At 40.4% G+C, this 22,469-nt stretch overlaps 1 protein-coding gene and 1 pseudogene across 12 annotated transcripts in view; both read right to left on the reverse strand.

The window, feature by feature from the left end:
- Positions 1 to 22,469, reverse strand: part of BABAM2 (BRISC and BRCA1 A complex member 2) — a 470,493-nt gene that overhangs the window by 211,656 nt on the left and 236,368 nt on the right. The window lies entirely within an intron of this gene.
- LOC129623331 (BCL2/adenovirus E1B 19 kDa protein-interacting protein 3-like) lies at positions 12,101 to 16,274 on the reverse strand (annotated as a pseudogene).

Here is a 22,469-nt window from a genome sequence, read left to right on the forward strand (position 1 = left end):
CTAAGATCCCACATGCTCCAGGGCAACTGAGTCCGAGGGTCGCAACTAGAGAGTCTACGCACCTCAACTAGAATTGGTGCAGAACAACGAAAGATCCTGCACGATGGAAGGAAGATACCGTCTGCCACAACTAAGATGCAATGCAGTCAAAAAAAAGACATTAAGCAAAAGAAACACTGTCACCCTGCTTATTTATATGCAGAGTACATCATGCAAAATGCTGGGCTGGATGAAACACAAGCTGGAATCAAGATTGCCAGGAGAAAAACAATAACCTCAGATATGCTGATGACACTACCCTTATGGCAGAAAGCAAAGAGCAACTAAAAAGCCTCTTGAAGGTGAAAGAGGAGAGTGAAAAAGCTGGCTTAAAACTCAACATTCAAAAAACTAAGATCATGGCATCTGGTCCCATCACTTCATGGCAAATAGATGGGGAAACAATGGAAACAGTGACAGACTTTATTTTCCTGGGCTCCAAAATCACTGCAGATGGTGACTGTAGTCATGAAATTAAAAGACATTTGCTCCTTGGAAGAACAGCTATGACAAACCTAGACAGCGTATTAAAAAAGCAGAGACATTACCAACAAAGGTCCATATAGTTAAATCTATGGTTTTTCCAGTAGTCATGTATGGATGTGACAGTTTGGACCATAAAGAAGACTGAGAGCTGAAGAATTGACGCTTTTGAAATGTAGTATTGGAGAAGACTATTGAGAGTCCCTTGGACTGCAAGGATATCAAACCAATCAATCCTAAAAGAAATCAATCCTGAATATTCATTGGAAGGACTGATGCTGAGGCTGAAGCTCCAATACTTTGGTCACCTGATGCAAAGAGCTGACTCACTGGAAAAGAGCCTGATGCTGGGAAAGACTAAAGGCAGGAGGAGAAGGGGATGACAGAGGACGAGATGGTTGGATGGCATCACTGACTCAATCAACATGAGTTTGAGCAAGCTCCAGGAGATGGTGAAGGACAGGGAAGCCTGGCGTGCTGCAGTCCATGGAGTTGCAAAGAGTCAGACATGACTGAGCGACTGAACAACAGCAAAAGAAATATGGAAGAATAAGAAAAATGATGTACCTAAGGGAAGACCTTGGTCTCACTGCTAAGAATTCTCTGTCCAATAATGACACTGCTCGTTTTGGAAATCAGGTCATTTTCTCTTCCTCAGTGTGCTGGGAAATATATAAGTGCAAGGAAAGGCAGTTCAGTCAGAAAGCAAAATGGATACAAGAGTAAGGAATCAATGGGCGTCATACTGGGCCCTTTGGCCTGCTAGTTGGTCCTGACCCTGTGCCCCTCTGTTCCATGCAGCAGGGCTTGCAGCACTGGGGTCGGGATTCTGAAAGCCGAGTTACAGCTTACCTCACCACATACTGAGTTCTTGGCTAACACTCACTTCAATATATTGATATATCGTGTGAAGACAGCCTTTAAGAGAGTTACTTTGGATCTGGTTTCACCAAATGAAGATGAGAATAAAACGATTCTCTTTGCTTAGTCCAGAGAAACTGGGCTACTTCTCATGTGTTTCCCTGACTAACACTTTTGCACTTGCCATTCCCCTTATAAAAAAACATTTTCTCAGGACTTCCCTGGTCCAGTGGTTAAGACTCCACACTTCCAATGCAGAGGGCACAGGTTCAGTCTCTGGTCGAGGAACTAAGATCCCACATGCCATGCCATGCAGCCAAAAAGAAAAAAAAAAAAGAGTTCTTTCTCTTGTGATTGTTGAGAAGGGCAGAATAGGTGAAGAGGATTAAGAGGTACAAAACTCCAGTTATAAAATAAGCCAGTCATAGGGATATAATATATAGAATAAGGAATATGGTCAATAATATTGCAATAACTTAGTGTGGGGACAGTTGGTTACTAGCCTGATCGTGGTGATCATTTCTTAATGTATGCAGATGTCAAATCACTACGTAGTACACCTGATGCTAACATAATATTGTATCTCAACTATATTTCAATCAAAAAATAAAGTATAATTTAAAAATGCTCTTTCTCTCCTTTTCTTAAGTGGTGTGATTTTAATTTAACTCTGTAAATTCACTTGCTTCATTAAGATTCCTTTCAACTGCACTGTGATCTATGTCTACTCTTGGTAGTTTTTACATGTTGCCTTATGAATTCCTCATGCTATTTAAGCAGTGTAGAGTTTATATTTCAAATAGACTGTGAATTTCTTGAGGGCAGGGTAGAGATCTACTTCCTATTATGTCTAACAACCACAGGTGACATTTATTAAGGGTTTACTCAATAGTCACTTTGCTTAGTGTTTTATATACATTCTCTCATATAATCACCATGACAACCTTATAAGGTAGGTACTGTTATTACACATTTGCAGATGGAGAAACTGAGGCTGAAAGTGATCAAACGGTGAAAATGCATTTTGAAGTCATGTATGTTGACTCAGAACCCAGACTCCTAGCCACAATGCTATACCCACTGACATGCTGTTGGGCACAAAGAAGACAGTATCAGTGCTCAGAGAAAAATGTAAAAACCGTGGAAACTCACATGCAGAAAAGGTAGCAGAGATCTGCTGTACATGTACTCGTCCTCCATTTAATGTCTAAATCCTGTGTGCTTCAAACAACCATGAGAAACTTAAGGAACCACTCCCTATTCCCTTTTTATCCCAAGAAGACTATCCTGACTGCATCAATACGTATTCAAAGCAAATTGAAAAGAATATATGCTTTATGTATTTTAATGTTTACTTTTAGAAACTGTGGAGCAAGAAATTTAAAATTCCAAGAGTACAAAGACTAAAAGCTATAAAGATCACCATGCCAAACAAAATGTATTTATTTGACATCTTTACACAGACTCATCGAAGGAAGAAGGATGGCTTCTCTGAGAACACTGATGAGGGCTGTGGAGTTCTAAGGCATAATATCAACCTTCCTTCAATTGTATGTACGATTCGGCACATTCTATGATTAACTAGGGCTTCCCTGGTGGCTCAAACAGTAAAGAATCTGCCTGCAATGTGGGAGACCTGGGTTCGATCCCTGAGTTGGGAAGATCCCAGGCCTGGAGGAGGGCATGGCAACTCCCTCCAGTATTCTTGCCTGGAGAATCCCCGTGGACAGAGGAGTCTGACCAGCTACAGTCCATGGCGTCACAAAGAGTCGGACACGACTGAGTGACTAAGCATAGCACAGCACAGCACATGATTAACTAACTACACTCTGGAAATAAGAAGAGCTGATCATGAGGTCGGGAAAGGATAACTGCCATATTCTTGGAACAGCAGCTCTAAGAGGGGAGCCCCAAACACCAGGATGGCGCTGCTGTCACCACCGTGTTTCCTACAAGTGACACCTTGAGTTCATTCCTACGAGATGTCATGATATAGTATGGCTCTAGCGTTTTTCTAATTTATATCTTGCTTATTATTTTCATAAACAGAAACCATTTTACTGCCCTCATTTATGCAGGAATCTGCTTGTGAAGCTGTACTCACCCCTAATATGTTGGTTATAGCTTCTGTTTATAAAACTAAATTGAAACACATGTTGTACAAATAACTTTGGGGAAAAAGAATTCCTGGTTTTTTCAAAACAATCATAATCAAGATTTCACTGGTCAACTACTGTCTCAACAGTTATTATACCTAACAGACATAGTCTTGAGAACACTAACCTTCTGACTAAATGGTGTGTGAAATGGAGCCTTTTCTCTAGAAAGCTGGAGGCTGGGGGGATAGGAGGATGGGTGGGGAGTTGCAATACAGCCAAGGTCCTCATTAGAAGCACAGAATATTCCCTGGCTTCCACTACCTTCTCTCCTCACCAACATTTTTAGAGAAAGAACCTGGAGTGTGGGATTTCCTCTATTACTCTAAAAATGTATTCTTAATGAGTTGATAAGAAGCTAAGTTTATTTATATAAGCATCAGTTTCTGCAACTGTTTTACAAATTGTACCAAACCACATCCTCAGACATCTGAGTTGTGATTTTACGCACACCTACTGATAAAAACCTTGTGCCAGACTGTTCTCCAGGAGCCCAACAAAACAAGTTAAAACGATAGTGAGTTTTCTTTAAGCACATATGGAACAAATATGAACACCATTTACCACATCCTCAGTATGTCTCCAAAACTTAACGAAAAGGTAGATAAAGCTTTTACATAGGAGTTCATACAGCTCTTTGTAAAGGATAGAAAACACAGATTTGAAATGAAAGCTGATATAGTGGACATCTGTGATACTACTTGGCTGACACCTTCTCTTCTCCTGGGAAGCCCCTTTCTCTTCCAGTCCCCACTCCTAGACCCCAATCCTTACAGTACCTGGCAGAGATACCAGTTCCAACCCCCTGGGAAGAGCTGAGGGGTCCCTAGAAGAGTGACCTAGTTCTTTTGCAGAGGCAAAAGAAACTGTCAGTAGCCATGTTCCCCATCCACAAAAGAGGCCAGGCTATCGTGAGAGAACAAAGCCCACACCCTAGAAAAGGCAAAAGGAGAAGAGGGCAGCAGAGGATGAGATAGTTGGATGGCATCACCAACTCAATGGACATGAACTTGGGCAAACTCTGGGAGATAGTGAGGGACAGGGAGGCTTCGCATGCTGCAGTCCATGGGTAGGACGCGGACTTAGTGACTGAACAGTAACAATGACAACCAAGAGAAGGAGAGCTGAGAGAAAAGAGAGTCCTGGCAGCACACACACCCATGTGCTTGGTCCAGCTGTGTCCTGCTCCTCCTGTTGTTTGCCTTCAACCTTTTTCTGACTTCAGAAAGCCAATAAATTGCCTACGTGCTTCAGCTGGTTGGAGGTAGTTTTCCTTCATGTACAATCAACATTTTCTCTCGTAAATGATTAAACTGACTCATACAGATGATAACCATGGCAAATGGAAATTTACAGAATTAAGTGCTAAAAAGAGACTTTCATCCTTGGGTTATCTAAATACTTGATGCATACTATTAAATGCCAGGCTCTAATCAGAACCTGGAAAGGGCTTTTAGGACTGAGAGGTGTGGCATGTCTCTGCACGTGCCAGAAGAAAGCTTTACTGGAGCAATCTGCCTCAGCACCAGGCTACGGCTGCAACTAGGCTACTTCCCTGCACTTACTGCTTCTCATCCGGGAAGATCTGAAACAGCAGAGTAACCCACCCCAAGCCTTGGATGGAACAGCCTGCCCTCACTGTTCTGTAGCCTCCCTAACCTCACCCAATGAAGGAAAATGGATCAGGGGTGCCAATGCTAATGGATGTCAAACCATAGAGGCTCGCTATTTGAACACATACACTGCTTTGCAAGTTTATCACACAACTTAACAACTGGCACAAAAATGGTGATCTTTTAGCTGCTGCTAAGTCGCTTCAGTCCAGAGAAGGCAATGGCACTCCGGTACTTTTGCCTGGAAAATTCCATGGACGGAGGAGCCTGGTGGGCTGCAGTCCATGGGGTTGCTAGAGTCAGACACGACTGAGCGACTTCACTTTCACTTTTCACTTTTATGCATTGGAGAAGGAAATGGCAACCCACTCCAGTGTTCTTGCCTGGAGAATCCCAGGGACAGGGGAGCCTGGCGGGCTGCCGTCTATGGGGTCGCACAGAGTCGGACACGACTGAAGCGACTTAGCAGTAGTAGCCATATGCCTTGGAGCAACTAAACCCATGCGCTACAACTACTGAGACTCTGTTCTAAGATCACAGGAAACTTCAATTCCTAAAGCGCACACACCTAGAGCTGCTACTCCACAACAAGAGAAGTCACCACAATGAGAAGCCTACTTATAGAAAGGAGAGAGTAGCCTCCACTCACCAGAACTAAAGAAAGCCCTCACAGAAATGAAGACCCAGCACAGTCAAAAATAAATAAATAAATAATTTTTAAAAAGTGTTTCCTCATCTATAAAATAAGGATTATAAAAATATCCACTTTTTTCCTCATCAGATTGTTTACTATAAACTACAAGTGCAATTACAGATTTCATCATCTATTATCAGAGCCAGAAATCCATCATTTGGGCTCTGGTCCAAAATATGACTATGAAAAGAATGAAAATCAGGCCCTAAAGTTACGTTTTTAAATTACTGACCAATATCAGGGAATTTGTTAAACTGACCTCAGGGCCTCCCATGGTTAGAACAATGAGTACAAGACAGAGATGGTCAAAACCCACTTGTTAAATGGAAAAGTGAATCTAGCTCACAGTGATTTTTCACGTTTGTATTGAGAAGTCTGTTACTTCTCTAGAGGTCTGGCTCTCTGAGTCTTAGCTCTTCCGAGGCACAGTGTCGAAGGTGTGTGTTTCATCACAGCCGTCACAGCCCTCTGCAAACCGTGGGTGTTCAAAACACACATTACAGGAAAAGGAAAGGTCTTTCCTCACTGAAGGCCACACAGTCCAGGCTGGTACAGCCCTTAACAATCAAGACTATGCAATGATGTTTTGACCATTTAACAGTCTTTGCCCCCTTTTAAAGAAAAAAAGCTGAATTCATTAATTTTACCAATATCTTTGATAACCTATTAGGACAGGGACTGTTCTAGACACTCCAGTTCAGTTCAGTCGCTCAGTCATGTCCGACTCTTTGCGACCCCATGAACTGCAGCAGGCCAGGCCTCCCTGTCCATCACCAACTCCCGGAGTCCACCCAAACCATGTCCATTGAGTCAGTGATGCCATCCAACCATCTCATCCTCTGTTGTCCCCTTCTCCTCCTGCCCTCAATCTTTCCCAGCATCAGGGTCTTGTCAAATGAGTCAGCTCTTCGCATCAGGTGGCCAAAGTATTGGAGTTTCAGCTTCAACATCAGTCCTTCCAATGAACATCAGGACTGATCTCCTTTAGGATGGACTGGTTGGATCTCCTTGCAGTCCAAGGGACTCTCCAGAGTCTTCTCCAACACCACAGTTCAAAAGCATCAATTCTTCGGCACTCAGCTTTCTTTATAGTCCAACTCTCATATCTATACATGACCACTGGAAAAACCATAACCTCAACTAGACGGACCTTTGTTGACAAAGTAATGTCTCTGCTTTTGAATATGCTGTCTGCTGCTGCTAAGTTGCTTCAGTCGTGTCCGACTCTGTGCGACCCCATAGACGGCAGCCCACCAAGCTCCCCCGTCCCTGGGATTCTCCAGGCAAGAACACTGGAGTGGGTTGCCATTTCCTTCTCCAATGCATGAAAGTGAAAAGTGAAAGTGAAGCTGCTCAGTCGTGTCTGACTCTTAGCGACCCCATGGACTGCAGCCTATCAGGCTCCTCCGCATGGGATTCTCCAGGCAAGAACACTGGACTGGGTTGCCATTCCCTTCTACAATGCATGAAAGTGAAAAGTGAAAATGAAGTCACTCAGTCGTGTCCGACTCTTAGCGACCCCATGGACTGCAGCCTACCAGGCTCTTCCGTCCATGGGATTCTCCAGGCAAAAGTACTGGAGTGGGGTGCCATTGCCTCCTCCTACAGAAATACAAATAAAAATTGCTAAGAGTTTGCATGTTTTTGTATTTTTTCAGTAAGACGTGCTAAATGTGGGCATCACAGGAAGCAACAGGTTCTCATGGCGTTGGCAAAAGTGTATGAAAGTAGCTGAGCACAGAACCAGGCATGAAGAAGGGGCTCGTTAAACGCTGTTTCATTTCTCTTATTCCTTCCTCCCTGACTCCGGGTCTGAGATCATATCCATTGCCATGCTATTCTTCCTACTGTTAAAGCTCCACCCTTTCCTCTCCTTGTAGGTGGCTTTGAGTTATGGGGCTTAGAGATTCTTCCTGGAAGGTTCTGTGAGTGAGGACAGAAGGGAAAGGCATCCTAGAAGCGCATAACACCTTTGCACCCACCCACCCAGCCAGTCTCTTCGCACAAACTGTTTGGTGCCCATGGCAACTAGGCAATTGGTTACTTCCACGTGATTTGAGCCACCTGGTACCGCACCCTCATTAATTGGCGACAATCAAAAACCACAGGTGCTAGCACAGAAAATGGAACCTACTAGACACTCTCTCCTTAAAGTATTATAATGAGATCTTCTAATTTGCATATTGATGTTATCTTCAGAAACTAAAGGGCAGCTAGGAGCTCTGAAAAAATCTAGTGGCTTGGAGCCATATCCCTCTGGAACTGGCTGGATAAATGATTTCAGAATGGAAAAGAGCTCTGAGAAGTAAATACTGCATCTTTCTCTCAGACTCAAAAGTGCCCCCTGGCATTCCAGCCTCTACAATGTATCTTTCCAACCTCATTTCCACACTACGTCACTGACACACCCTAACTGCAGCAGCTGCCCACACGCCATCCTGCCACTCAATTCTGAATGCCTTCTTCCAACCCTGCATCCCTCAACCCCAAACCCCCCAATTCTATCTGCTCTCTGAAGTCACACTCAGCTGCCATGTCCTCTCACAAGACTTCCTGGCCCTTCCCTCTGATGTAATGGTTTCTCCTCTGGGATCCTACAGATGTTTAGCTACACCCTTCATATGATAACATTTGATTGTTTTGTCTGTGTTTTAAAGTTACTTACGTGTGTGCTCTTATCATGTATCTGGCTGAGTTCCTTAAGGGCAGTGTTGCATTCACTGTCGTATTCCCAGTGCCTACTATATAGGTGCCTACCACAAAAGTAGGCACCCAGTAAATATTTGATGAACAAATGTATGAATATATGTATGAAAAAAAATGACTACATATGCTTGCCAGGAAACTACTGATCCAAAACTGGGTTCCACAAGCAGACTTCCCTTGCAGAAATAGCAGAGGTCTATGTTTCTTATTAATTTGATCTTCCAATATAAATTAGTAGGTGTAATTTAGGGCAGAATGAGCCATTATCCTTGGATTCAGGATATCCTCTAGAATAATAGGAAAATTCAAGTTCTAACACTTGACTGAGAGATCAAACCCTACAAGATAAAAAGGCAAAAGCAATCTTTTTGCCATTTCTAATCAACTTCCAAATAACACACCATGTGCTATCACTAAGTCAGTACTCATTTATTATTTACCTACCATGTGCAAGACATTTTGATGGAAACAATAAGGGAAAAAATGGCAAGAATCCATCTCCCAACTTCATATGTAAAAACATGAAGATGAGAAACTTTTTTCTTCCTTCTTCAATAAGAGATCCAGTAAGATAAGACATGATTAATCATTATAAGGTAAGGCTGAAAAACTCATCAATTCTTCTATGTGTTAAGAGTGAATTCATCAGACTTTTTCTGACATTAGACTTTTATAAGGAGATAAAGCAGGAGAGTAATGAGCATCCTAAGTGAAAAAATGCAAAACTTTTACAAGTAGTAAAAAGCAGGAAAAGGAGCTCTAACTTTCCCAGCCTGGAAGATGCTAAACAGCAAGTCCTGGTGTTTTCCCAGGAAAATCAGTTCTACCACTTTGGTATTCCAGGTTATCTAGTTCAAAACGCATAGAGACAGAGAACCAATACCAGATCCCAAATGCAGGTGTGGTATTACCTTCCTGAACAGCCAGCAGCTGAAGCCTATGTGGGTGGAGCCTCGCTAATCAGACCAACAGCATCAGCTTCACCTTGGGGACACTTACAACAAAGGCCTAGATGATCTCTAGAACATTAAAGTCTGAGAAGCACTGACTTAGAGAAATGACATTTAAGGAAGAGAAAACAGGTTCAAAAATAGAGAGAGAAATGAAAAGCAATGGACTGAGATATTCATCCTGTGATTAAACAGGAGAACACAGAGGAACTGTGATGTCACACGGGGCTATGGAAGGTATCTTAGACAAAGTTTAGGATTTAAAAATAAGTCTCTGTGGCATATTCCAAAAACTCAGAGTTAAATGGAGGAAAGAACTGTGGTAGAAGCTGAAAAATACAATAAGATATTTCTCAAAAATTCTTCTAACTGGCCACATCCATAAGCTATGGAGGAGCCAGAGAAAGGGGCCAGATCAAGAGAGCTAGTATTGTGGACACTATCCCCTTTGGGTCAATGATACTGGTAACGTGCCAAAGGTGAAAGGACATGAGTCAAGGGTAAATAAAATCAGAGAATGTTAAAAAAAAAAAAAAAGAAAAAAAAACCTTTAGAGATCTGGGCCAGGGGTTGTAACCTCGTGCTCTGAGGAAAACTTGGGATCATGTGTACCTACAAGTGTCTTAAGAGCAACTACTACTGTGTTTTGCATACTGGGCACTGGGAGAAAGATTTCACTTGTAAGAAGGTTTCTATTTTATTAAAAATAAAGTTTGTAGCCATTGATCCCAACACCCACCCTTCATAGATTTATAGATGGAGAAACTTAGATAAGGGAAGTGATTTGTCTGATGTGTAGAGCTGATTAGTCACAGGGCTGAAACCAAAACTCATGACTGCTGATTCTTGCATCAATGCTTCTTTTCACTACATCAATCTACTATATCCAAATCTGCTTCCAAAACTGTGCCACTTACTAAATGAGGTCTGTGTGAATCAAAAAGAAAATGTAAGACCCCAAAAGAGGAGGAAGTTATGAAGAGTGGAAATTTTCATATGAAGAACATATTATACTAAAAAGTTCCCAAAATGAAAAACTCAATGTTGGACTTAGCATAACTATTGAGTAGGTGGTTTTGTTATTTAGAACTTGACTAATTATAGAAGTGCTGATGACTAGATTTAGATCAACTAAAAATTGAGTTAGACTTTATCACTGGCTTGGGTTAGTGAAGAATACTTCATTTCTAAGCTAATAACAGGTTGAAGATAGACCAATTGATGAACATTTGCAGTTTTGTGCTTATGAACAGAAATTGTGACATTTCACGATGCATAAATGATGATCAAAGTACTGAAGCATCCAAGCAAGTTGCAATTCTCCAGGGAAGCTATTAACAGCTTAACATTTCTGGTTCACATTGGAATGTGGATTAAACTTACTAAAAAAACCTTTATATTAATATCAAATAAGCATGAAAGAATGTAATTAAGCAGATTAAGTTGAACCCTTTAAGTTCCAGGCTCTCTTGGGTCTGTTAATTACAGAATCAAATGTTGGTTAAGTGTACAAGAAAACCTGCACAATAATCCAAAACAGGTTTCATGAACTATGTTAAAAAACAAACAAGCAAACTATTAAAAAAAAAAAATACAAGGGCAGACAGAACACCTTCCCAATGCCTCAGCAAACTAAACTGGGCTTCTCCCCAAGATAACCATGACTGGACCTACTATAGCCTATGCACTATGGGCAAAATATATTGCAGATTTCTTTTATTTTCTTCTGCCTTCAATTAGTTCCATTCTCCTTCTATACTGATTATATCTTTGGTGCTGACCTCAGGACTCATTCATTCATTCATTCATCCCTATAAACATGTTATTAACGCCCTATTATGTGTTAGGCACCACCCAGAAGGTGCTAGGAACACACACCCTCAAAATCTTCAGAGACAAGTAGGAAAACTTAATAAACAAACAAACAAAAAAAATAACTGACCATTTGATTAAACCTGTTAGAATAAAGGTATATTATAATGCAGGTGTGAACTTCTGGTAGAAAAAAGGAGAGGAGTTAGAGACAGGGCAAAACTGGCTGTCACATGCAGCTTTTTAAGGAGATAATGCTGAGCTTCCCGGGTGGCTCAGTGGTAAAGAATCCCCCTGCCGAGCAGGAGATGGGGGTTCGATCCCTGTGTCAGGAAGATCCTCTGGAAAAGGAAACTGCCACCCACTCCAGTATTCTTGCCTGGGATATCCCACAGACAGGGGAGCCTGGCTGACTACAGCTGCAAAAGAGTCAGACACGACTTAGTGACTAAATGACATCAAGGAGATAATGCTTTTAGTTGGAATGAATCACAGTGCTCTGAAGGAATAGAAAGTATAAGGAAGTGAAAGGAAGAAAGAAGAGCACGTGGAAAGATATGGGGGTACAGAGGCATATGGCACACCCAGGGCAGGGTTCAGAAAGGCTGAAACAATGGACACTAGTGAGGAGGGGTGACAGATGAAGCTGAACAAGTCTATATATAAATATTTGGCCGCACCGGGTTTTAGTTGCAGCATGTGGGACCTTTAGTTGTGGCATGTGAGATCTAGTTCCCTGACCAGGGATGGAACCTGGGCCCCCTGCATTGGGACTGTGGAGTCTTAGCCACCGGACCACTGGCCCACAGGAAAGTTCTGGGACAAGTTTAAGGGCCTGATCGTAATAACGTCGATGTATTTCAGCCAAGGAGTTGGTTTTTTTTTAAATAATTTTATTGCCCAGGATTTTTTTTTCCTTGTGTCATATTTTGTCTGTTTTATTTGTTTTTGTTTTCTTTTTTCTTAAGTTTAGTGAAGCTTGCCTTTGTCTTGAAAAACAAAACACCAAAGCTTTCATATCATTTGCAACCTGGTCTAGTTTGAAGAGACAGGTAGGAGTTATCTTGCAAGAGTAAGATTTATACCATGAAGGATGCAGTTCTGGGTCTGGTGGTACTGAGAGGAGACAATGACATTCTTGACAAAATTACAATCTGCTGGTGGCATCTGCGGAAAAGAAGCCCTTGCAAATTTCTAAACAAGAGTAAACTCTTATTAGAAAATTCTAAAGTGTTTTACAGGCCAAAAAGGGAATGAGCTTAGTAAAATGCCTCAACAAAGTTGGAATAAAATACTGGATTTGAGAATTACTGGAACTTGGATATGTTAAAAGAGGGTGGAGGTTGGGTCATTCTTACAATGGTCTCAAGTTCAAATGAATTACTGTGAGAAGACACCACATCACAAGTCACACACTGGCCCGGGGCTCCTCTCTTCCCTCGGTAGGTGCTGGCAGAAGGTGTGCTCAGTTGTTTTCCAATGTAGATGCCAAGCCCCAAAGCCAAAACATGGGAGAGGAAGAGAGATGGAATGAACACCATAAGAAACTCTGTGGAAAAGATCCCCTCCTTTCTTCATGGCTCCACTTTAACTCATGCTTAAGGAAACGGAATGTTTAGGGTGCCTGAAGTGGAACTCCTTGGGTAGAATGTTTTCAGGTCTACTGGACCAGTCGGACACCCAGTCTATGCTTTTCTTCAGAGCATCCACTTCTTTCTCTCCTTCTGCAACTTCTGACTGAGAGCTATGGTCCTTGCTGCTGTGCATTTCCATATCAAACATGACTTGCCCATCTTCTTGTGGAAGGGCTGTTGTAGTGAGAACTGCCTCTTGAACTGCTCTGTCCGGATTCATGCTGTGCATCCAAAAGAATCTTCTCCATGTCCCTGCTGTGGATGGAGGACGAGGAGGGTACGTGCTCCAGCCCCCCCATTCTTCCCATTGCCATTATCATTGCCATTGCTGCTGTTCACGGGGAGCTCCACCCAGGAACTGTTGAGGCCGGCAGGCAGTGGCAGAGACTGTTCACCTCTCTCACAGTTGTTGTTGTGCGGGGGCAGTGGCTGTTCTACTAAATGAGGTGACATTGTCAGGCGGCTGAAGAGCTGCAGCCCCGAAGCAAGGACCTTCTCCAGTTCTCAGGCAGCAACACAACCAAGGAGTTTATTTTTTTAAGGGCAGGGCAATAATGGATTACAAACAAAGTAATGACGTGATCAGACTGCTCTACAAAGAACATTCTAGCAGCTTGCACAGCAAGACTAAATGCAGGAAGGGGGAGCTCTACAGTGGGCCAGAGCAGAACATGAAGGATGTCCCCATAGAAAGGCAATTTGGTGCAGGATGTCTGAGCCCAAGTGGAGTGCAGAAGGTGCCCACATGACGGAGGGACAGCAGAAACACTGGGACATATGTAACCAATTGGTTACATGTTGGTTACATATATAACTAATGTAATATAGCTATAATATATTATAGGCAATGGGAAGTATATCCAAAATATATTATGGATAATGGGATTTATCACTTTCAAAGAAGAAAGATATAAATATGTATAAACAAATTCAGCATATTAAACTGGAAATGGAGGTATCAGTATGAACATGGTTGGTTAATACACACAGATTAGATATAGAAATAACACTGAGCATCAAAATAAACAATGATGCTAACTGACTATATAGCCCATTAACTCAAACAGGAAATCATGGGTCCATACTGCTGTAAAGAAAGTTAGATGAAAAACAGGATATTTGTATAGTTTCAAAGGACTACCCCACAAAATCCTTACTGACTACATTAAAAAAAAAAAAAAGCAAATTTGCTGTAAAAAGCCTTACAGATACCAATTTAAACAAGTCATCAAGGTGATCATATCAATCAGTATCAGATGTGCCACTTGAGGTGCAGTGAGAACACAGCACCACTTCTGTGCTATTCCTGCCACAGATGCATACATGGAATCCAATCATGGCTGAGCATCGGACAACCCATATTCACACATTTTTAAAACACTGGTCTATAATCTTCAAAAAGGTTGTGAATGGCAAGGAAAAATTGAGGAACTATTAAAAATTGAAGAGCTATGACAAAAGAATAGAATCCATGATTCTAAGTGGAATTCTTCTCTCCATTAGGATATCAGTGGGACAAATGGCAAAATTTGAATAAGGTCTCACATTTGGATGGTAGTACTACATCAATGTTTATTTCCCGGTTTTTATAACTATACTGGAATTGTGTAGGAAAATGTACTTATTTTTAAGAAATATGCTACAGTATATGAAGATCAAGGGCATCACATTGCAACTTACTCTCAAATGGTTAAAAAAAATGCTTTGTATTGTTCTTACATTTCTAGTATGAATTTGATATTGTTCCAAATATAAAAAAGGACAATTAATAGATGATAAAAATCTAGACCAGACCATACAAAGACACTGTTCTTTAGGAAGAAAAAGGAGGAGAGGAGTTGGAATCTTAAATTAGAAACCCATTATACATGTTTTAAAGTCTTATGGTACATGTTTATGCTTAACTGCATAATAAAATATATATAATTCTCAAATCACAACACAGTTAAATAATTTCTCCAAATACTGCCATTTTCCCCCAAATTAAGGAATTTTGCCAGGTACGGTTACAATTATCTACCAGGAATGGCTGACCTCCACCTGATCCTGGAGTCAAGATCTGATGCCTAAAGTAGTTCCAGTTTCTTACAGAAAATAGTTTAATAAGACTGATTTCTGTCTGGGTACCACACATCACACCTAAACTTACATTGTCAACAACCCTCAAGATAGATATTGTCATCTCTATTTTGCAGATCTAAAAATTTCTCCAAGAGATTAAGCAAAATGTCCAAAATCTTATACTAGTAAGTGGAGCATTAGAAAATAAATTCAGATTTCTCTCACTCATAGCCTATGCTTTTCCCACACAATCCAGTAGCCTGCTACATGCAAGGCATCATGTGATTCACCACAGGAGAGACAAGATTAATAAGACATGTTCTCACGGAACTAACCACTTCTGCTTTCTCCCCTTTATGTCGCAGTCATAATCGTCTGCCTCTTGCCTCCTGCTATGACTCTCCCACATCTCAGATTTTATCAGTGGGTGAATTCAGGAGCACTGTTTTCTCTACCTTTTCTGTCACTGAAGAGATGAGACAGCAATTCTGACGATGTACAAATGTGCCTTAGAATATAAAGACCAAAAAAATGAGCACTTAACATACCATGTTAAATGAGGTTTCTGAGTATACAATGACCACTTAATCAGCTAAAAACAGAAAGAACAAAAGGATACAGAAGGAGTATATAGAAAATAGTATTACTTCTAAATAATGTGATACTAGATAAGGAAAAAGCCAAAGACCAATCCAGGAAATGTCAGGAGTTCTGGACAAGTGAACTGCTTCCTTCCAAACTTTTATTGTTTCACTTGGTTGAAGAGGTCACCTAAGAAGCATTCAGAGGGACTTCCCTGATGGTCCAGAGGGTAAGATGCTGGTCGCTCATTACAGGCGGCTCAGGTTCAATTCCTGGTCAAGGAACTAGATACCACATGCATGCTGCAACAAAGAAGTCTGCATGCCCAGCAACTAAGAAGCCCCCATGTCTCAATGAAGATCCCGCAAGCTGGAACTAAGACCAGTACAGCCAAAATAAATAAATAAATATTAAGGAAAAAAAAGGAGCTTTCAGAAATCTCAAGCTCCTGACCAGAGCAATGGTGCTCTCGCTTGGACTGTCATTCTCTGAGGAAGCAATGAGATGTTGAATTCCTCATTTATCTCTGTGAAGATTATGGTATTCTGCTCACTTTGGTGATAGTAAAAAAGAAACTGACTGCTACATAAAAGCAGAGGGATGACAATGAGATGCTAGTTTACTTCATCAATAATGAATTCCCTCCACCAAGCTCATAATACAAAATGTGAAATGTTTATTATCATTTCTGTAATCTTGATTTATCCATATAAAACACTGGATATAGGTCTTGGCAGAATTTTGAAAAGCTTATATGTATGAATAGGTTTCCCCATAAAACAAATTTCTAAAATTCAAGATAACATGTAAGTAATCATATACTTACTTTCAAAGTTTTATGAAGAAAAAAATAAAAGGGAATCCTCCCCATAAGACAAAGGGAAACTACAGGCTTTTTTATATATTATTCATATCAGTATAATTTAAAAATGATTTAATAGGGGAATATATAAGAAAACTCAATGCTATTATGTTTCTCATCATTAGTATTATGTCAGGCAAGTCCGTGGCTTTGGTTTTACCTCCAATGGTCTCCGTTACAAACACCACTGAGTCTATTCCTGGAATTGCTCTTAACCTCCCCTAGTATTTCATCCTTTCACACACAATAATGCACAGGGGGTAGTGGTAATATGTGAAACAAGCTCAAAGTTCCCAAAGTGGAAGACATTGTTTTCTTGCATCCTACCTACTATAACTGAAAACTGGGAATTTACTGGAATTGAGGATTTATTATGAGTCAGATGGCTGACAGTCTTTCCAACCAAAACATCTGCTCTACAAAGGCACAACTGCTACAATCCATTTCCTCTTGGATCTGGAGAATGACCAAGTTGTAGCTTAGCCCTTTCCTTAAAGACACAGGGATTTGAAATGAAATGAAATCAAAGCGATTCTCTATGTCATCTTCCAACCTCCACTACTTTCTTTGATGGCATTACAAATGTAATAAAATATGAGAATTTACATAATTTTTGAACATTAAAACATTGCAATAAGAGTGGAATAACCAAGGATTTTATCAGATTACTTCAAATTGACAGCAGTGTAGCTGACACCAATTCTTTCTTTGGTACTTGAAGAAAGCAGGGACACATACTAACTACAGTAGGGAAAGGGTCTCATTATTTACTCATTATTATTATTATTACAAATATTTACTACTGAACACTTCTATGTGTCAGGCACTATTCTAGGAACAAGTGGGGAACAGGATAGATAATGACCACCTCTTGGAGCTTACCTTTCCACAGGGGAAAACAAACAACAAGTAAGCCTATTCATAAATACTCTTCAAAGCACTATAGGTTTCCAACTGTCTATTTGATACCATTGGCACTAAGATTTTTTCCCAGCAACTATAAGCAATAAGATAGTTTTTAGGAACCATATCCTAGAGCAGTGGTTCCAACCCTGGTCCTTATTTAAAAGCACATTACTGGACCCTACCCCTGGCCATTATGATTCAGTACACGTATCTGGGCCAAGGAAACATGGATTTTTTTTTTTTCAACTTATCAAAGAGCTTGAACTGCTCATCAGGTTTGGAGTCTACTGCCCTAGAATACTGACCTCCAAACATTTAAAAGCATTAAGTTAAAAATATCAATTTAAAATATTTGGTTTCCAGAAATAAACCCACACACCTATAGTCAATTAATCTTTGAAAAAGGAGGCAAGAATATACAGTGGGAAAAAGACAGTCTCTTCAGCAAGTGGTGCTGGGAAAGCTGGACAGCCACAGGTAAATCAAGTTAGAACACACCCTCTCATCATATACAAAATAAACTCAAAATAGTTTAAAGACTTAAACATTTAAGATGTGACACCATACAATTCCTATAAGAGAACATAAGCAAAACATTCTCTGACATAAATCATACCAATGTTTTCTTAGGTCAGTCTTCCAAGGCAATAGAAATAAAACCAAAAATAAACAAATTGGACCTAGTCAAATTTATAAGCTTTTGCACAGCAAATAAAACCAGAAACAAAATGAAAGACAACCTATAGAATGGAAGAAAACATTCACAAATGATGTGACCAACAAGGGCTTAATTTCTAAAATTTACAAATAGCTCATACAATTCAACAACAAAAAACAAATAACCCAATCAAAGAATGGGCAGAAGACCTAAAGACACAGTTCTCCAAAGAAGAAATACAGATGGCCAGTAGGCATGTGAAATGATGCTCAACGCTGCGAATTACTGCTGCTGCTGCTGCTGCTGCTGCTGCTGCTAAGTCGCTTCAGTCATGTCTGACTCTATGCGACCCCACAGACGGCAGCCCACTAGGCTCCTCTGTCCCTGGGATTCTCCAAGCAAGAATACTGGAGTGGGTTGCCATTTCCTTCTCTAATGCATGAAAGTGAAAAGTGCAAGTGAAGTCACTCAGTCTTGTCCAACTCTTAGTGACCCCACGGACTGGAGCCCACCAGGCTCCTCCGTCCATGGGATTTTCCAGGCAAGAGTACTGGAGTGGGGTGCCATTGCCTTCTCCGTGCTAATTACTAGAGAGATGCAAATCAAAACTACAATGAGGTACCACCTCACACAGGTCAAGATGGCCATCATTAAAGAGTCAACAAATAACAAATGCTGGAGAGGGCATGAAGAAAAGGGAACCCTCCTATAATGCTGGTGGGAATGTAAGTTGGTGCAGCTACTATGGAAAATAGTATGGAGGTTCCTTAGAAAACTAAAAATAGAATTGCCATATGGTTCAACAATCTCATTCCTGGGCATATATCCAGACAAAACTCTAATTTAAAAAGATATATGCACCCCCAGGTTTATAGCATCACTATTCACAATAGCCAATACATGGAAACAACCTAAATGTCCATTTACAAACGAATGGCTAAAGATGTGGTACGTATATACAATGGAACATTATTCAGCCATAAAAAGGAATGAATGCCATTTGCAGTAACATGGCTGCAACCAGAGATTATCATACTAAGTGAAATAAGTCAGAAAGAGAAAGACAAATATCAAAAGATGTCACTTATATGTGGGATCTAAAATATGATACAAAGGAACTTATCTACAAAAAAGAAACAGACTCACAGACAGAGAGAACAGACTTGTGGCTCCCAAGCTGGGGGTGCGGTGGGCGGGAGGCATAGACTGGGAGTCTGCAATCAGCAAATACAAACTATTACATAGAGAATAGATTAAAAACAATATATAGAATGGATAACCTGTATAGCCCAGGGAACTATATTCAATATCCTGTGATAAACCACAATGGAAAAGATTATGAAAAAGAGATGTGTGTATGTATATATGTGTATGTGTGTTAGTTGCTCAGTTGTGTCCAACTCTTTGCAATCCCACCGACTGTAGCCCACCAGACTCTGTCCACGGAATTTTCCAGGCAAGAATACTGGACTAGGAAGACATTCCATTCTCCAGGGGATCTTCCCAACCCAGGGATCAAACCTGGGCCTTCTGCATTGCAGATAGATTCTTTACTATCTGAGCTACCAAGGAAGCCTGTGTGTGTGTGTATGTGTGTGTGTGTATATAAACTGACACTTTGCTGTACAGCAGTAATTAACACAACATTGTAATCTATACTTCAATAAAATTTTTTTTTAAAGTTTGGGCTTCAGATCAACATATCTTCTATGTATTTACTGAAAAGCTATATACATGGACTGCTATGCTAATACATTATAAATATCATAAAACATGTACAAACAGTAGAAATTCTAGGAAGGTGAGATAAAAATAAATATAAACAAATATTTTTTCCCAACCTGGCTGGCTGCCTGCACAGGCTGCAATTTATGAAGTGGGGCAAACCAAGAGGCCGGAAGGTTCCTCACACACAGACTGGGAAGCAGGGCAACTGAAGGCGAAGCCCTTTGATTCACAGCCTGGAAAGACAGACTCTGCCTCAGCCCTCACTCTGCTCTGAAAACTTACACTTTCTCATTTATGGCACAGGGGAGAGAAGTAGGCAGAGGGCATTAGAACTATAATCTCAGTGGCAGGAATTCAGGAGACCTTGCCTCACACATACCTGCCAGCTCTTGTTGACATACACCAAGTATGGAAAAACCACACTTGGAAAAACATATAAACTCCATCCTAGGTTCAGCAGCTGTAATCCTGTTGTGTCAGTCGTTTGAATCATGTGTGAATGTGTCTGTGCATGTTAGATTCCTGACCATGTGATAAAGGTAGAAAGAGTGCAGGCTTCCAGATTAGACAAGCTAGTGAGAATCAGGCTCTCCCCTGGTTGCTTGCTATGTCCACTTGGCTGAGTAAGTTATTTAACACCTGGATAAGCCTCTGCTTCCTCAACTGTAAAATGGGAGTAGTTACATAAAACGACGGTATCAGTTACACCATGAATAAAGGGTGGCCATCACTGTGGCCACCATCATTGTCACTGTTATCCCAGATCACCTTGGAACACCTGGCGCATCTGTTTCCTGCACACACTGATCCTGGCCCGTGCACCTGGAAATGATACCTGTCAGTTGCCTTCTCTGTGTATAAACTCTTTGTTGGCAAATTCTGGCCTGACTGTGCAGCATCAGTTTCTAGTTTGGTCCCTTCTAACCATGATAAACGAACAGCCCCACAACTGATGATGTTAAAGCCACTTCCTGCTTGGCTTGGCAGAGGGCCAGCCCCTTGACTTTGAATTCAGGGTTACACCTCCGTGGACCAGCAGCCTTCATCTGCCCTTTCATTTGACATCTCACTTCCTGGCTGTTTTCTCTCTGTGGCATTAAAAAAAAAAAAAACTCAACAGATAATATTTTCTCTCTTCTAGTTATAGTCTCCTCTCCAGTGCCTTCTTGTTTGTGCTTCCTATCTCTATTCAAATAAAAGGTAATAAAATCATTTGACTGTGAAGACTAGAAGGCAATTCTCAAATGATTTACAAGTGGCTGCAGGTATAGCCCTACATGTATATCCATAAAGAAAGCATTTCAGTTCACAGGACTTTCAAAAGTCAGGTAGCCATCTTAAGGAAAATCAGGCTTGTCAACTGTATAGATTACCAAGGAAAGAAATAAAAACAAATACGAATCTGTCTAAAAGAATTTAGGAAAATAAAATAGAATATCAAATTAAAATCAGAAAAGGCAAAAATAAAACCAAGAGCAGAAAAAACATAACAAGCAAAATGTAACACTAATCCAGAGAAAAATCATTTTATTAAATCAAGACTACACGTTAGAAAATAGTATTTTTTTAATTGGGGCAACATAAATTTTAGTTATCTGCTAATAAATTTAGTAGTTAAACAGAAGTGGATAAAAATTCAACATAACTGGAGAACAAAAAAGAATTACCCAGAAACAGCAAACGGAAAAGAAAAATGGAAAAAAAAAAAAATTATAAAAAAAGAAATGTTATTAGGAACTACTGTTTTAAAAAATGCCTCTGGCCAATCAGTTTGGTGTAGAATGTTTCTAAATTTTCCAAAAATAGATAAGAATGTTATGTTTTTCAATCTACTTCACAAAGCAAATATAATTTTTTAATTGATGTATAACTAACATATATTACATTTGTTTCATAATACAGTGACTCAACATTTATATACATTATGAAATAAAAGCAAATATGGTTTTCTTTCCCATAAACAGACAAGATAGTCACAATAGTTTTTTATGAGTATGGCTCTAATAACTAAATAAAAATCTTAATAAATAAAATACAAGACAACATTAAAATAATTTTCCACTATGAACAAGCAAAGTTTACACTTGCATGACTGGACACAAGGAAAATATTAAAATTCGTCACATGAAAAGGAGAAGTGGTAAGAATCCCAGCATCACTGCAGTAAGTGCTCATAGAAAACTAAAATACTCATTCTCAGCCTTTTGCCAATGCAAACACCACAGCCAGGTTGTCGGGCTCTCTCCAAGAGACCTCAGGAGCACATTTATATTCTTTTTGAGCCTTCTGAGCTCAGAAACTCAATTTTGTTTGCACACCAACTGCAGGGCCAGGGCCCAAGGGTAGGTGACATACATCCAGAATGCTAACTTGTTAGTTTACTATGGGAAATTAGGTACTAAAATATTCCAAGTTCACATGGTTAGTGTGTTCTATCCCCATAATGCCAGTCCATTGCTTTGTAATGATAAATTAATCACAGGGAATGGAATATTTCAAGCCCCTTTATCACGGCATGCTCTTTGCATGAGAAAGACCCATGTGGGCTGCCAGGCAACCCAGGTGAGTTAGAGGAACTGCATTTTAATAAAGCCTGATGCGTCAAGCTCACCCTAGGAATAATCTTGTCAGTGGGGCCAATGGGATACTAGGAGTGCTTAGACTATGAGCAACATCCTCCTGCATCCAACTCTAAATGGGGTCTCTTCCAGTGCATTTTCTAGC

The sequence above is a fragment of the Bubalus kerabau genome, chromosome 11, assembly GCF_029407905.1.
Source record: "Bubalus kerabau isolate K-KA32 ecotype Philippines breed swamp buffalo chromosome 11, PCC_UOA_SB_1v2, whole genome shotgun sequence".
Classification (NCBI taxonomy): Eukaryota; Metazoa; Chordata; class Mammalia; order Artiodactyla; family Bovidae; genus Bubalus; species Bubalus kerabau.